This window comes from Hippichthys cyanospilos, chromosome 14, assembly GCF_059441005.1.
Source record: "Hippichthys cyanospilos isolate Australia breed blue-spotted pipefish chromosome 14, RoL_Hcya_1.0, whole genome shotgun sequence".
NCBI classification, from domain to species: Eukaryota; Metazoa; Chordata; class Actinopteri; order Syngnathiformes; family Syngnathidae; genus Hippichthys; species Hippichthys cyanospilos.
Genome location: NC_142382.1, coordinates 20714125 through 20729010, shown reverse-complemented (window position 1 = coordinate 20729010; position 14886 = coordinate 20714125). Strand labels below are relative to the sequence as shown.

The 14886-nt window shown below is 41.7% G+C and overlaps 1 long non-coding RNA gene across 2 annotated transcripts in view; it reads left to right on the top strand.

Moving 5' to 3' along the window:
- The window catches only part of LOC148413275 (uncharacterized), a 77426-nt gene extending 62863 nt beyond the window's left edge, over positions 1 to 14563 (top strand). The window contains exons 1-3 of one of the 2 annotated variants that reach the window (XR_015867779.1): positions 2446 to 2881; positions 14023 to 14278; positions 14385 to 14563. This is a non-coding gene — a long non-coding RNA (uncharacterized LOC148413275). Of the gene's footprint in view, positions 1 to 2445; positions 2882 to 14022; positions 14279 to 14384 lie in introns of those variants that run through there. The other variant, XR_015867780.1, reaches the window with a different exon arrangement.
- The last annotated feature ends 323 nt before the right edge of the window (positions 14564 to 14886 follow it).

The window sequence follows — 14886 nt, the reverse complement described above, 5'->3', positions numbered from 1 at the left end:
CTGCCTCAGACGTTTCATCTGTAAACCAAGGAGTGTGCCGCTTATCCTCACTAAGGTTGCTGGCTTGTTGTGGCCCATGCCAGCTTTCTGCGGGCAGTAGACTCCCTGCACAGGTTGCCACACAAACAACCATTCAAACTCACAATCACACCAAAGTACAATTTGGAGTGTCCAATAGACTAACACCTACCATGAATGTTTTTGGAACATCGGAGGTGACCGGATTGCACTGAGCATGGGGAGAAAATGCAAACGCCACATAGGAAGGCCAGGGCAAACTGGAATTGTACCCAGGACCTCTGAACTGTGAGGACGCTGTACTAACCAGTCCACCTTCACAGTGAATGTTCATCAACTACACACGTCACATGAGACGGTGGTAAAAGTTTTGAGCAGTTAGCACGACAGTATGCGGAGAATTGAGAAGTGATTTAGAGCATAAACAAGCACCTTTATTTGAGTTTAATGAGTATAGGGAGGAAGGTGCAAGAAGTACAGCCTGCCTCCAAGCTTGTCAGTGTATTTCCTTCATGTGACAAAAAGGAGGGGTAGGTGGGGTCGAGGGAGTAGTCTAGAATTCTCAATATCTATACATCTGGGAGTCTTAAGTAGCAATGACTAATCGTTGACATTTAGTGCACAACATTATATCATAGTATTTACAGTGTGGAAATGAAATTTTTATGATGAATAATTTTGTTAACCATCTGTGACACCTATTTATAATAATTCATGCTGTGCCTACATGTAGAAAAGTGGAGAAACACAACAATCTGCCTTTTCAATATTATTACATGACTAAATTAAAACTATCAATCTATCAAAAAGGTGCATTTTTATGCTCTCAATCACAACTTGGCACAGAGGTCATATTCTCATGTGGCCCCTTTGCAAAATAATATGTGCAACACTGATTTACAGTATTCTCGATTGAGCATGGTGAATAAGTTAAAATGCAATAGCAAACTAGAGTGTAATGTGGGAGAAATATTTTGGATTTTTAGTGGTGGAAATTTTATACACCTTGTGCCACAAAGAAGAACAGATGTTCCTTCCTTTGCTGCGCAGTCACCTGATCAGTGCTTATGACAAGAGAACCCAATGATCCCAGTATGGCATCTATTACACGGCCTCAGCAACCACAGCAGTACCATCTGAAGGGAAAATCATATCGATGCTCCATTGACTATGTCAGTAAACTGTGGAAACCCAAATAAAGGCCCTCGGGGCATAGCTGCTCATTTTATTGCGCCACTGTGGGTCTCATTTCAAGCCAGTAATAGTTACTACTGCCTTACTATCTAGGGAGTCTGCAAACATACATTGAGCTGCACACTGTTATAAATCGTGTATCCTACTTTATGCAAGTATAATTATTTGCAGGAAAGTTTGATGTGTTTAAAAAGTCAAGAACAGAATGCAGAGCTGATCTAAATAAGTATAGTGATCCCTCCACTATCACACCCTCAGAGCATTACAGATACTTTTTTTTTATTTAAAGGGACAGTGTGTAAGAATTAGAACGTTTATCAATAAAAAGGAATAAATTAAATGACTTTAAATTTAAAAAACTTGCAAATGAATATTTTCTTAATGACCAGTAGTATATTTTAAATATAATCTAGTAATGTTTACATTATATTACATGGGGGTGTGTGTGTGTGTGTGTGTGGGGGGGGGGGGGGGGGGGGGGCACTTTGCCGGAGGCTGCCATGTTTTTTATAGCTACGGACAATGGTAAATGCAGCACCTGCAGCACCTCTTGTTGTCTGTAAGGAAAAAGGGTCTAAATATTACACACTGTCCCTTAAAAAAAATCAAAAAGAAAAAAAAAGAAACAATATTGCTGAGAGTCATGCTGTGAAGGGTCCCTGCATCCCGGACAGACGAGTTAACTGTAAATGCTTATGGCACGGCACTCCTCAGACGCTGAACTACTGCAATACACATATTTATTTAAATCATAAATTATTAAACCTTATATGTACGGAAACTTATTACTGTTATTCCTTCTTGTTTTCATGTTTAGAATGTACGTTATAGGGATCATGGTGAGCCGCAGTTGCCCTGACCAATTTACACTTGAACAGAGTTTACACTTGAGAATCCACTTTATTACAAAAGATAATAAGCTCTCGTTCTCCCTTGCCGATCTCTTCCAGGCACTCACGTGGGACTGACTCAGAGAACTTCCTCTGCAAACTAGCAGTGGGAGAAGGCACACTGCCAAAAACTCGGATTACAAGCCAAGTAACAAAACAAAAGGACATGAGGAATACACGGATGCAATTTTGTGGAAATTTCACGGGTAACAGCACTAGTTATAATAAACAGTAGCCCGGCATCCTTCTGTGGTCTTGGCCGCCCAGGCGCAGGTGTTGCACCGCCACCTCCACTCATGGAGACACTAGTCCTGTCAACCACACAGCAGAAACAGCGCCCCCCCCCCCCCCCCCCCCCACACTTCCTCTGGCGGTGGGATAAGTGGAAGTCATGGACGGGGGCAGGATCCAAGACCCAGGAGTGGTGGACCCTCGAATGTTCTTCCGGGCCATACCCCTCCCAGTTGATGAGACATTGCACACCCCTGCCACTGGTCCTGGAGTCTATGAGGGCCTGAACAGTGTACGGGGCCGAAAACCTGGAACAGAATCTTTGTGTCCTCCAGCCAGTGCCTCCATTCTTGTAATGCGAGGATAGTCGCCAACAGTTCCCTATTGCCCACGTCGTAATTACATTCTGCTGGACCAAGGCGACGTGAGAAGAAGGAGCAAGGTTGCAACCTCTCATCGACCGAGAGCGCTGGGACAGCACGCTCCTGAGTTTGAGCCCTCAACCTCAACAACGAACTGTAACTCAGGATTAGGATGCATGAGTACGGGTGCGCGAGGAAATTTATTGTTCAGCCTCTGGGGTCCATGTAAATGTTATTTTGGGGATGTCAACATAGTTAAGGGTTCCACCTCCACACTGTAATTGCAAACAAACCACCAGTAAAAGTTAGCAAATCCAAAGAATATCTGCAGCTGCTTGGGTGTTGTTGAAGAGGGCCAATAGACCACAGCCTGGACCTTGGCCAGATTGGCACGAAATTGACCCTTCTCCACTATGAACCCCACAAGTTAGACAAAAAGGGTATGAAATCGGACTTTTCTTCTTTTACATTGAAGCGATTTTTTAAGAAGCGCTGGAGGACTAAGCTAGTCGTCTTTGTTACACTCAGCCTAGGGAAACTGGGATATAATGTGTGTGCTCCCCCGTCAGTACTCTCACCACCAGAATAGGCCCGTGAAACTAAAGAGTATTGAACAAAAACAGCAGTTTTATTGTCTTCAGAGGGAGAGCAAACAAACAAAATAAAAAACAAAAAATTTTCTAAATCCCTAACTAGCTAGCCGAACAAAAAGGAAATGAATGACAATTGCCTCTACCTAACACATAAACAGGAGAAAAAGGGTTAAACAGAAATGGCGTCTCCCTCCTACTACTGCTCTATTTACAGATTCTTTAAACCTAACAAACGCAGCGAACAACACTAATGCACACGTTTCGTAACAGTCCTGAAACATGGCGTTTTCTGGTGGTGGGATGACTGGAGAGAGACAGAGCTCTGTCTGTAGGCTGTTTAAATAGGACAGCAATCAGGAGAACCAGCCAATGTGAGGACACCTTCTGCACAAAATTGACTCACTCCAACAAAAAGACACACACACATACACACACCAACCAAGGGGAGAACACAGCAGAACACATACAAAAACAACAGATGACCTGCGGGTCATAACAGTCTTGGAGGTTTGGAGGTATATGACGTTTATGATTATTTTTAGTTATTTAATATTTTTGTAATTGTCTGCCAACAGCAACATCCTCTCTTTAACAGATTGAACATGGGTGCATGTTTAGTCCCAACATATTTATTGAAAATGGATGAATCTCTGTTAATAGTTAATAGTTAAATAGCAGTTCAAAATCAAAATCAATACTTCAATAATATCTTTATTGTCTCCATTTGTTTGATAGTTTGTTTTAGTGAACATAATAACATATTATACATAATTTATATAAACTCATATGTACATAAATAAAATCACATATACTGTCTATTGTATATATTTACACATCACAAATTTACCCCAAATTTTATACATTCTCTTATTAAATTTAGACATGTATATACTTGTAATAATATATTGTTTTAACTCTTGTCGAGCGTAGCCAGTGACTCACATCTTTTCAGTTCTATTTGATAGTTGTTCCATAAATTGACACCTTGAACAGATACACACATTTGCTTGCTGGTGGCTAGCACAAAAAACAAACAGAACAAAACACACACATATAAAACACACAGATAATCCACACTGGACTATAAACTGCAAGGCTCAAAACATGAGGAAAAACTCGCGCCTTATAGTCCGAAAAATAAGGTACTTTAATGGATATAATGCAGTCATCTGGTAAGTACTGTTTGCATGGTGAACATTAAATTAGTTAGTTATATTAAAGCTACACGACATTGCAAAGTTGCTTTTCAAATTAAATCAATAAATATACAATACCATATTTTCTCAGTCTAAAGATGCACGCCTGTGCTAAATGAATGTCCTTAATTGTTGTGATATATGGGCTATGGGTGGGGTTACACAAGTATGTGCAATCAATAAATGGTTGCTCCTTGTCAGGTTCATTTGTCAGACATTTGTAAGAAATTGTACACAAAAAAAGTTGTCTTCCCAACTCATGCATGAGTTGGGAAGATTGCCTTGTCTCCTTTTTTGTGTACAATTTCTTACAAATGTCTGACAAATGAACCTGACATTTATTTGGTCCTTCGAGCCGGATCACAATATACCTGAGGTCTCCAGAGGCAGAGTCGACAACCAGGCAAGACCGTGGCCACGGCAGTAAGACCCTTTTCAGGGACTGGGTCTCGGCTCCGCATCTGGGGACTGAGGGTTGAAGCCGAAGGAGAAGGCATCACGGGGTGGGTAGGTGAACTCGCATGCTGACGTTGTGATATTGTGGTGTTGTGAAAACCTTGAGAATACTAGTCCATGTCAAGTGAAGAGACCGAGTAGTCGATAAACAAAGGGCGGCGGTGTCCTGTATATACTTAATAGAGTCCGCATTTAAAATGGTGTGCGCAGGAAATTTGGAATAGGGCAGCGGTGTCCTGTACATACTTAATAGAGTCCGCTTAAACGCTGTGCGCCAAGCGTTGTGTGAGTGTCAGTTGTGTGAATATGAATTGGGTGAAAGGAGACGCCGATCTCATATAAACTAAACGGGATTGTAAGTGACAACTCTTTGTGGAAGCAGAGGCAAGAATACTCCGCCCTGTTGGGTAGAAGCTTGAGTATTACCACATTGAGAAATTTATTGTCTCCCCGCTTTTTGTTGAATATCAGTCTTTAGGTAACCCTAGGTTCATAGACTGAGCTAAATTTGCGTTAATAGGGAATACTATCGGTAGAGCAACAGCTTGTATGCAGAGATTGGAAATGTGTTGAAAAGCAATGTCCATCTAAAATAAAACACTTGAATTTGTGGATAACAAAATATAGTTTCGCTGGCCAGCTTAATACACAAAAAATTGTAGATTTACGAGATAAAATAAGAATCACAAGGAAAAATAATAAAAATAAATTGGACAAAGATGGATATGTGGATACCTGAGTTTTGGTTGATAGTAGCGCAGAAGAGGGGGAGGCGGAAAGAATGTGTCAGAGGGGCCAAAGGAGAAAAAGGAGGATTCAGTTATGTTTCATAGAAAGGAGGACAATGAGACAGGTCCTGTGGGGGTTGTAAGGAAACCAGGTGAAGTTAAGACAGACAGGTCTGAGAAAAGTGGCTAGATAAGGGAACTGGGAATAATATTTAATAGATCGCAATGATACTAATAATTGATTTACAGTATTTACTAGAGAATTTGTATATATAACATAATAAATGAAAATTATACATGATAGAAATAATAAATATAGGCACTATGAGAAAGTCAATAGTTAATGATTTAGAAATAGGAAATTATATCAGAGCATATTGTGTAGTGGCTACACAGCAAATTGGGGTTCAGGTAGAGATTATAACACCAAACATTGTGGTTGTTTCAGTAAGATGCAATGAGAAAATTAATAATAATTACATGACTCTGATAACAAATATGAGCATGAGGTGGTGAGGATATGCTCACAAAGAATTAATGAATGGAATTGTATTGTATTGTAATGTAATAATAGGTTGATGGTGGTGAAAATAACACATTGAGAGGGTGTTTTCAGTTTGTGATTATCATTGATTTAGGTTGATATGGCAGCTCTTTTCTACTGTGTGTGCTGTGTGTTGTGCGATGTGGGCCCGTGTGCATTTGTCTGTTTGTTTGTTTGTGTGTATTTGACTGTTTTTCTTACATGTTTTTGTGTTAGAAATAAACAATAAAATTGGTTAAAAGTGTGCTAAAAAGCATTGCTGGATGATGCTTTATGTAGTTTAATTGATTTAAAGTCAAAATTGCAAATTTTAGATGGTGTCAAACCTGAGGTTTGTGGGAAAAGTGGTCCACCCGCAGGGTTAGTCAGATGATGAGATGATGAGTAAAAATGGAAAAGTATATTATGGGATAAAGTGAGATTATATTGTGGATTAGGAGAATGCAAATGTTAAATTGACTGATGATGAATTAGTTATCAACATATAAATAAAATACACGAGATTGTTGTGTGACTATCCTAATGGATAGCCAGAGGATGATGGATTACTCGTTAATAATGATATATTTTAGGGATAAAGAGTTATTTTGATAGTTTATTTTAATTCAGGGTTACGTATGATTGTTATAATAATGTTATAAAAATGAGAGCATGTTTGATCTGTTGTATTTGTTTATATTCCCTAAGTTTATGAGAACTCTGGCGACCAAATGTGTTTCTTGAAAATTAGCATGAGAAAGCTATGCAAAAGTCAAGGGTTTTTGTTTTTGTAACTTCTGATTTCATATTTAGATTTAGGTTTGTTCTTGACTTACAATTGTCCATTGGCATTTGGGCGTGGAGTTTAAAAGTGAATATTGTCCATGCCAGGTCAAAGGCTAAATCGGCGATTAAAGATTTGCAAAAGAAGAGGTATTGCTAGATTATTGGCATGGACCATCCATAGTGGCAGGGGGTTGTGGGTTCAACTGCCAACCCCGGCTACTATGTCAAACTGTCCTTGAGCAAGACACTGAACTCTAACTTTGCTCCCAGTGGGGCTGACTGTGCCCTGTGTGACGGCAGCTTCCATTGGTGTACGGTATGAATGTGTGTGTGAATGGGTGAATGTGAGGTTTGTTGAGCTCTTTGTATGCCGTATGGTGTGGAAGGAACTATATAAATACATTATATTCACCATAAATTGTTTGGATCCTAAAGCAAAAATTATTTTCTGGAAATTCTGAAAATTTAAAGAAAAGATTCCGCTGCGCTAATAGCTCAAGCACAACACAAGCATGCAAATTGATGCAAGGGAAAGTAGTTACAATCTACACCACAGGTGTCAAACTCTAGGCCCGGGGCCAAATCCGGCCCGCCACGTCATTTTATGTGGCCCACAAAAGCAAATCATGTAAGTTTCCATGACCCTTGCTAAACTCTGTTCGAAAACTTTAGCTTGTCGTGTATAATGAAAAATAAAGTTGAGATTTTTTGGTTTGTTCTGTTACAGTAATGTAAACAATAAATGAACAAACTAGGCTGCTTTACTTCTGATTTCAAAACAACTAAGCCATCAATTAGTTGTGTAAAATAATAATACTATGGGACAACTTAACTTGGTTTCTTCAACATATCGGCCCAATGAAGGAAATTTTTGCTACATAATGTCCCGCGACAAAAATGAGTTTGACACCTCTGATCTACACTGACAGTCAATATGCATTTTTTACTTATCATATATTTGCCCGATATTGGAAAAATAGGGGGGTGGTAACCTCCACGGGAAAAGCTGTGACACATGGAAAAATAGGGGGGTGGTAACCTCCACGGGAAAAGCTGTGACACATGCTGAATTACTGTCTAATTTGTTAAATACAGTTCAGATGCCAAAACAAATTGCGATCTGTAAGTGTGTGGCTCATGCAACCGGGACAGATCACATAACATTGGGCAATGCTTTTGCTGATAAGGTGGCAAAACAAGCAGCCGTTTACCAACATATTTACCAACATATTTGGTAAATATAGTGCTCTGGTGTTTTCTGCCCTGGTTTCTGTTGCAGTGTTTACAGCTATCCTTACATTGTGTGGTTGTTGTTGTATTCCCTGCATTTGCGCATTCACCCGGTTTATCTCAACTACTATAGCCCCAACTAATTTGAGATTACAAGAAATGTACCCTCTACTTCTACAGACAGATGGCACTGTTTTTTTTTGACGTTGGTACCCCTGCTGCTGATGGTGAGGAGGTTTTTTTCTCTTCTATTCTCATCTTTATGACCAAATTTGTTCTGTGGATTCGGACTTTTGCCATCAGACTAGTAATTCAATTGGATTAAGCCTGGAGAGGGGTGGGCCCTCCTTGATGATAATATTTTGGGGCAAATGTAGAACCAAAAGGGGGAAATTGTTAGAATAATTATTGTTAGAAAAGTTGTATATATATTGATTATACATTTGCTACAAAATATTAATGCTCGCGATGAAGAAATGCTTTGCTGTGTGAATGAATAAATATATACTGAATGATAATGAAAAATATAAACTGCTGATGTACTGCTAGGTATGTTGACGGTACGCTGGGAGAATGAGTGCTCTGTTTGTGGGAAAAGAACTGTCTCGTCATTGTTTTCTCTCAAGCAGAAGGAAGGCCGCTCAAGCCTGCCAGTCGGAGCGTTCCCGCAGCTGTGACTCTTATTGATGTTTTTGCTATGTATTATCAGAATGTTCCGCTACGTATTTTTTCATACATGCATTGGTTTCTCCCCCACATGCTCACACATAGAAGGACAAGTACACAAGGTCCCGGCCATAGACTTGCGTTTTTTCCTGCCCCCTGAGGGCCGGGATCTTCATGTAGTTAGAGATCTCTGTATCAAATAAAAGTAAGGGGAGCCGGAGAGATTGGCAGAGCGCAGTAGAATTGTCTTTGGCCAGTTCCTCTTCGCTCCCCTCATGCATGAGTTGGGAAGATTGCCTTGTCTTCTTTTTTGTGTACAATTTCTTACAAATGTCTGACAAATGAACCTGACACTCCTCATTCACATAAGTTGTGGCACGCAGACCAAATGAGAAGCTGTGTGTTACCGTGTTTTCTCTTTTTACAATAACTCTCACAGCATGGCAATCCCAACTAATTAAGTTTGACTGTACTTTATTAAAGTATCCACAATGGACTCACATATATTTTTTTTTTCTTTTCATCAACCCTCATATTTGATAAGAGCTGGGCAAGTTACCCATTTAACATGCCAAGTTCCCTCTCGTCAATGTCCGAGTCCGTATCGTTGCCTTGCAGGGCCTGACCTCTTGATTAGCCTTAACAATGGATGGATTGCTGAATTTCTTTGGGCTGAGTCTTCCATTTAAAAATCACTGTTGGAGTAACTGTATCTATGTTATCCCATATTTGTTCTTGCAGTATGTATATTGGAACAGTAGACATGGATATTTTCTGTTGGAGCTGTTGGTGAAGCGCATGTGAGGAGACGACACGTTTCCAGGGGCAGAACAGCATAAACTCTCACCTGCATCCCCTACAAAGCATGGGGGTTGCCTGGACTCTTACCTGCACCCCCTACAAAGCATGGGGGTTGGTCTTTGTGTTCCTGACAAAGAAGATCACAGCATGGAAGAGCACGTTATACCACCCAGTATCACAAGCCGAGTGCGTTTGCATTGTTGCCAAGACCTCTACCCCAAATCCTTGAGGACAGCAACGGCTTTTGTACCCAGGGCCACCCCAAATGAATAAATAGGGAGCGAAAACGATCTGTAACCAGAAAGGACGGAGATCTGAGAAGGTCAGGTCCCTTTCCGTTCTTGCAAGAAAACCTTGTTTATCTTCCTCCTGTTTGTTGTTTATTAAATGTTCGGGGTTGCTTGAACTTAACAATCACCATAGGTAGCGTTTTTTGTCCATTAACATGGCAAACGATAACAACAGTAAAAGCTGACCTCATGGCCTATTGTTAGTATTGCCAGTGTGCTGGTCCCTTTCTTTTCTACAGTGTGGCTTACTGGAATGTTGAGCCATGGACTCCTTGATATTGAATGCTCATGCAGATGCTAGATTCCCATATTGCTCGAGGTAGCCAATAGCTTGCAGTTTAAAGTAAGCGTGTCTCTTTGTAGGTGTTATTTTCAAAGGTTTGACTCCTAAGCCAAACCGATGTTTTGCCCAACACACACAAACATCAGTACTATACAGTATACCAGGGCTGCCCAACTTTTATTTCAAGATTGACGTCAGACAATGCCATAACTGTCAAGCCACGGGATCAGGGTCAAGGCCAAACTTTGTGAGAAAGTCAGCCGATCTTTCATAATAAATTGTACTTATGGTACAAGTAACATATGAACAGCATTGCTACACTTTTATTTATAAGTTCTTTTCCAGAAATGAAGTCACGACAACACTCAACCACTTTAATGATCTTTGGTTTCAAGAAGTTGAAGGGCTGTCCTAGTTGACATTGCCTCCACTGTCAACAGGTACATCGCTTCAGGATTGGCAGAACGAGGGGGTATTCCCCCTTTTAAGAAGGGGTTGGGTTCCATTTATAGACGGGTCACACTCTTCATCATCCCAAGTAGCGGGGTTTAGGTATCTTGGGGTCTTGTTCATTAGTGAGGGTAGGATGGAATGGGAAATCAACAGGCTTCTCTGCACACTCTGTACCTGTAAGTCATTGTAAAGAAAGTTGAGCTAAAGGTCAAAGTTCTCTATTGTTCAAACGACGTTCCTGTCCTCACCTAAGTGTCCATTGCTGAGTCAATAGGAGTGGAGATGCCATACTAGACAATTATTCAGATATTTAGAATGGCAGAGGTAGAAGCTGCTGAGGAATCTTCATGACACACTAAAACTTCCCCAGCCTTCACAGAAAGTACAGGTGCTACTGAGCCTTTTTGGCTGTGTTGTGTGGAGTGTCCAGGGGAGGTTCTCCCTGATAAGGATGCCGGGATATTTAAAGCTCCTCACCCTCTCCACTTTCCAACCTTGACTTCAGTTGTGCTGATGAGTCTTCCTCTTCTCCCTCTTGACCACTATCATCTCACTTGTGTTTCAGAGAAATCTTTAAAGAAGACTAAGACAAGCCCAACTGCTGAGCAGCAAAATAGTGACTCAGACCAGTCAAGATGGCAAGCTGATGTTCCTTGCTGGCAAGGGACAGTGTAGCGCCCATTCTCACCTTTGCTTCCAAGGTCTCTCTGTCCCCTGCCTGCTCTTTTATTGCCTTAGAATAGCATTGAACAATACAGAAGGTAGCCACAGCCCAACCACAAGTCTATTACAGTCTAGTGCTAGACAGCTATTTCACATTAAGTCAAACGAAGTCCCAAGTTTCCTGTTTCTCTTGGCAAAGTTCACTTCAAGAAAATAGAGTGCATGTTTTTTTTTTTTAGCTGTGGGGGTTGAGTGCAGTTCGTGCCGTCTGGTTTCAAGCACAGAATGAGCTTACAGCGATAACAGAAGTATGTGAAAAACACATAATGATAACAACTTACAAGCATGGAATAAACTTAATTTACAAATTCTTTCACACTTGTCTTGGATAAAGCATCTGCCGCCCCTCTCTGTGTGGGGGCTGGAGGACTCAAATCATATGTAAAGTTGCTGCGGTCATCGGGCAGACTGTCTTTTGCACTGATGATACTGGTGCTGTTCCTGTATTCTGTGATATGCTGTGAAACCTGCCACATGCACCCTGGATCAGCAGTGGAATAATGGAATTTGGCATCTGTTTTAGATGCTTCCTGGGTCGCTCTCTTGTGAAATGTTCTGGTCATGTTCCAAATGGAGGAGGCCCCGGGGATGACCCAGGACATGATGGAGAGACCATGTCTCCTGAACAAAGTGATCGGGGAGAGGGAGAGGGGGCGTCTGGGCTTCCCTGCTGAAGCTGCTGCCATGAGTGTAGTGCCATGACTGAACTTACAGTATATTTATTTTGTTACTTTGATCATTTGTGTTACCAAAGACTATTAGATAAAGATTTTCTTGTGGGTGGGGTAATTGATTTCAGGTTTGTGCATTATGGGGTGAGTTGGGCTCTATTTAAGCACATCAGTGTCCAGCTGCAGGCGGTCACCTGAATCAACCTTGGAACCGGGATGAACTGATGGTTTGTGAGGTGCTGTTGCTATTGCTAAAAAATTCATGAGATTTATTGTCATTTGTATAATTGTACCACACAATGAAATTCTTATTGTGTTTACTTCCCGAGCAGCAGAGTACATTCCATAATCAAGCAATAAATAAATAAATAAATAGTAATAAAAAAACAGAGACAATGGTGCCAATAATGTAGCCCAGAATATCATGTAGAGCACACATTTAGTGCAAGATATTGTTTATGCATGCAGTAGGAGGCAGATTAGGGAGGGATTTGTTGAGATGGTTTGTGGGTAGAAGCTGTTTGCCAGTCTGGCAGTCCTGGCCCTCAGGCTCTAGTAGCATCTGCCTGATGGCAGCGTTTCAAACAGATAGTTTAGTAGATGTGTCTTGTTCTTGATGATGTTGCGCATTCTCCGCAGAACCCTGGTGTGGTAAATGTCCTGCAATGAAGGCAAGGCTACTCCACAGATGTGCCGTGAGGACTTGATTCCACGATGGAGAGCCTTCCTGTCTTGTGCCGTGCAGTTGCTGTACCAGACTTTGATGGAGGTGGAGAGGACACTCTGGATTGTGTATCTGCAGAAGTTGTCAAGAGTCTTTGCTGATATGCCAAATAGCTGTTACATGAGTGCATGCATGCCTGTTAAGGCTGTAGCGGTTGGAAACGCCGGAAGAGGGCGATGGTGCATTGACACTTAATCAACTTAATCGACTTGAAATGGCTACATATTATTTCAAAGTCCATCAGAGCAATACTATTTATTTATGGACGATTTTCAACCTGTAACTTATTCGAGTTTATTTAAGGTCGCAAAAGGTGCTTCCGGGAAGGTGATTAACACTCTCGCTGTCATCGCGTCAGACACAACTGCATGTGCATATTCACCAAAGATATACAAAGAAAGATACTTTAAGAAAGTGTTTCCAGCTATGTCTAACTTTAGCAGCCCAAAGTGGTACGTATGAGTTTGTTTTTTATGTGCTTGCGTTAAATGTGTACAATGTTGTCTGTAGCTGACATCTCTCTCGTATCTGTCAGTTCTACGGTGTGAACTGTTTCAAGCAAGTGAACATCAGTAAACATCAGTGCAAAGAACCTTGGTGTCTATCCTTTTTGTAAACAAAGCCGGCATGAAGGCAATAAAAAAGTTGAATTGTATCCGCCGTCCCAGTTCCATTTAACCTTCCAGAGGGAGTTCAACTTAATACATTAACTAAAACTGGACAATGAGCTAAACCTGGATTAAGTAGTGGAAAACAAATGGATGCATAGGTGGACTACGGGGAACAGTGCCCCCGGACTGGCAGACCAGGGTGGAGGTTCATGTTTATAAGAAGCGGGATAAATGATATATTCGAACTACAGAGGGATCATACTCCTCAGCCTTTCCGGGAAGGTTTATTCGGGGGTGCTGAAGAGGAGGGTCCATCAGAAAGTCGAACCTCACATTCAGGAGAGCAGTGGTATTTCGTCTTGGCTGTGTAACAGTCGACCTGCTCCACACCCTCAGCAGGATCCTCATAGGTGCATAGAAGGTCGACCAATAGATCTACAGGTGCTTTGTGAACTTGGAAAGGGCGTCTGATCGTGAGTTCTGTTGGCATGTGATGATAAAAGTATGCTAAGGTGTGTGTGTGTGTGTGTGTGCGTGTGTGTGTGTGTGTGCATGTGCGTGTGTGAGTGAGACACTTCCTTTTTCAAATGCAGGAGGCTTGAGGTTCTGTCTCAGTCGGTTGCTCTTCCTCCTCCACCTCGCACCAGGAGTTGAACTGGAACTGCTGGGAAGACTCCTGACTCTGCAAAAGTTGACCCTGCTGCTGGGAACCCTCTCCACTTCGCCCAGATGCTGCTTTTCCAGAGACTTCTAGGGTCCTTTCTTAACACAGTGGTCAATGCTTGTTCGGGTTTCATTGCGTGCAGGTGTGGAGAGAAACAGGAGTTAAGGTCACCACAGGTGTGGGAGGTAAGGCAGCAGCAGCAGGCAAGTCACATAAGGTACAATGTTGAAAAAAGGCCTAGAAAATACCCAACGTGCCTGAGGCATCCCTTTTCTGTGGCTTCTGTGATAGCTGCTGTGGCATCATGGGGAACATGTGGCGACTGTGGGGCCATCGCCGTCATTATCGCAATATTGGAACACTGACATGGGGATTCCACATCCTGAGTTGCATCTCCACTCCACTGTGGTGCACCTTCACAACGACTCAGCAGACCCCCACCCACTGCTTGCATCCCTGCTCTGCTGTGCTTTGTCACAGAGTCCCAGGACGTTCATACTGCGCTTGTGTGGTGACCACCAACTCTTGAAATTAAAAATATAAAATAAAATGAGCAAAGATAAACACAGGCTTGTTCACATGAAGTGCTTTTTCTTTGTCAATGCAAATGGAGATGAAATTCTTTCTCCTATTTGGTGCTGTCTGAACAGTGGACTTGACCACGGCAGACAGCGAGGGACCAGATTTTTCAAATCCTGCGTAAAATTGGTGGACCGCAGCGCAACGATGTAGCCACAATGCAGCGCAGTGGACGTGCAGCATGTGGTAATAGCTCTCTTTCATTAACTCGTCG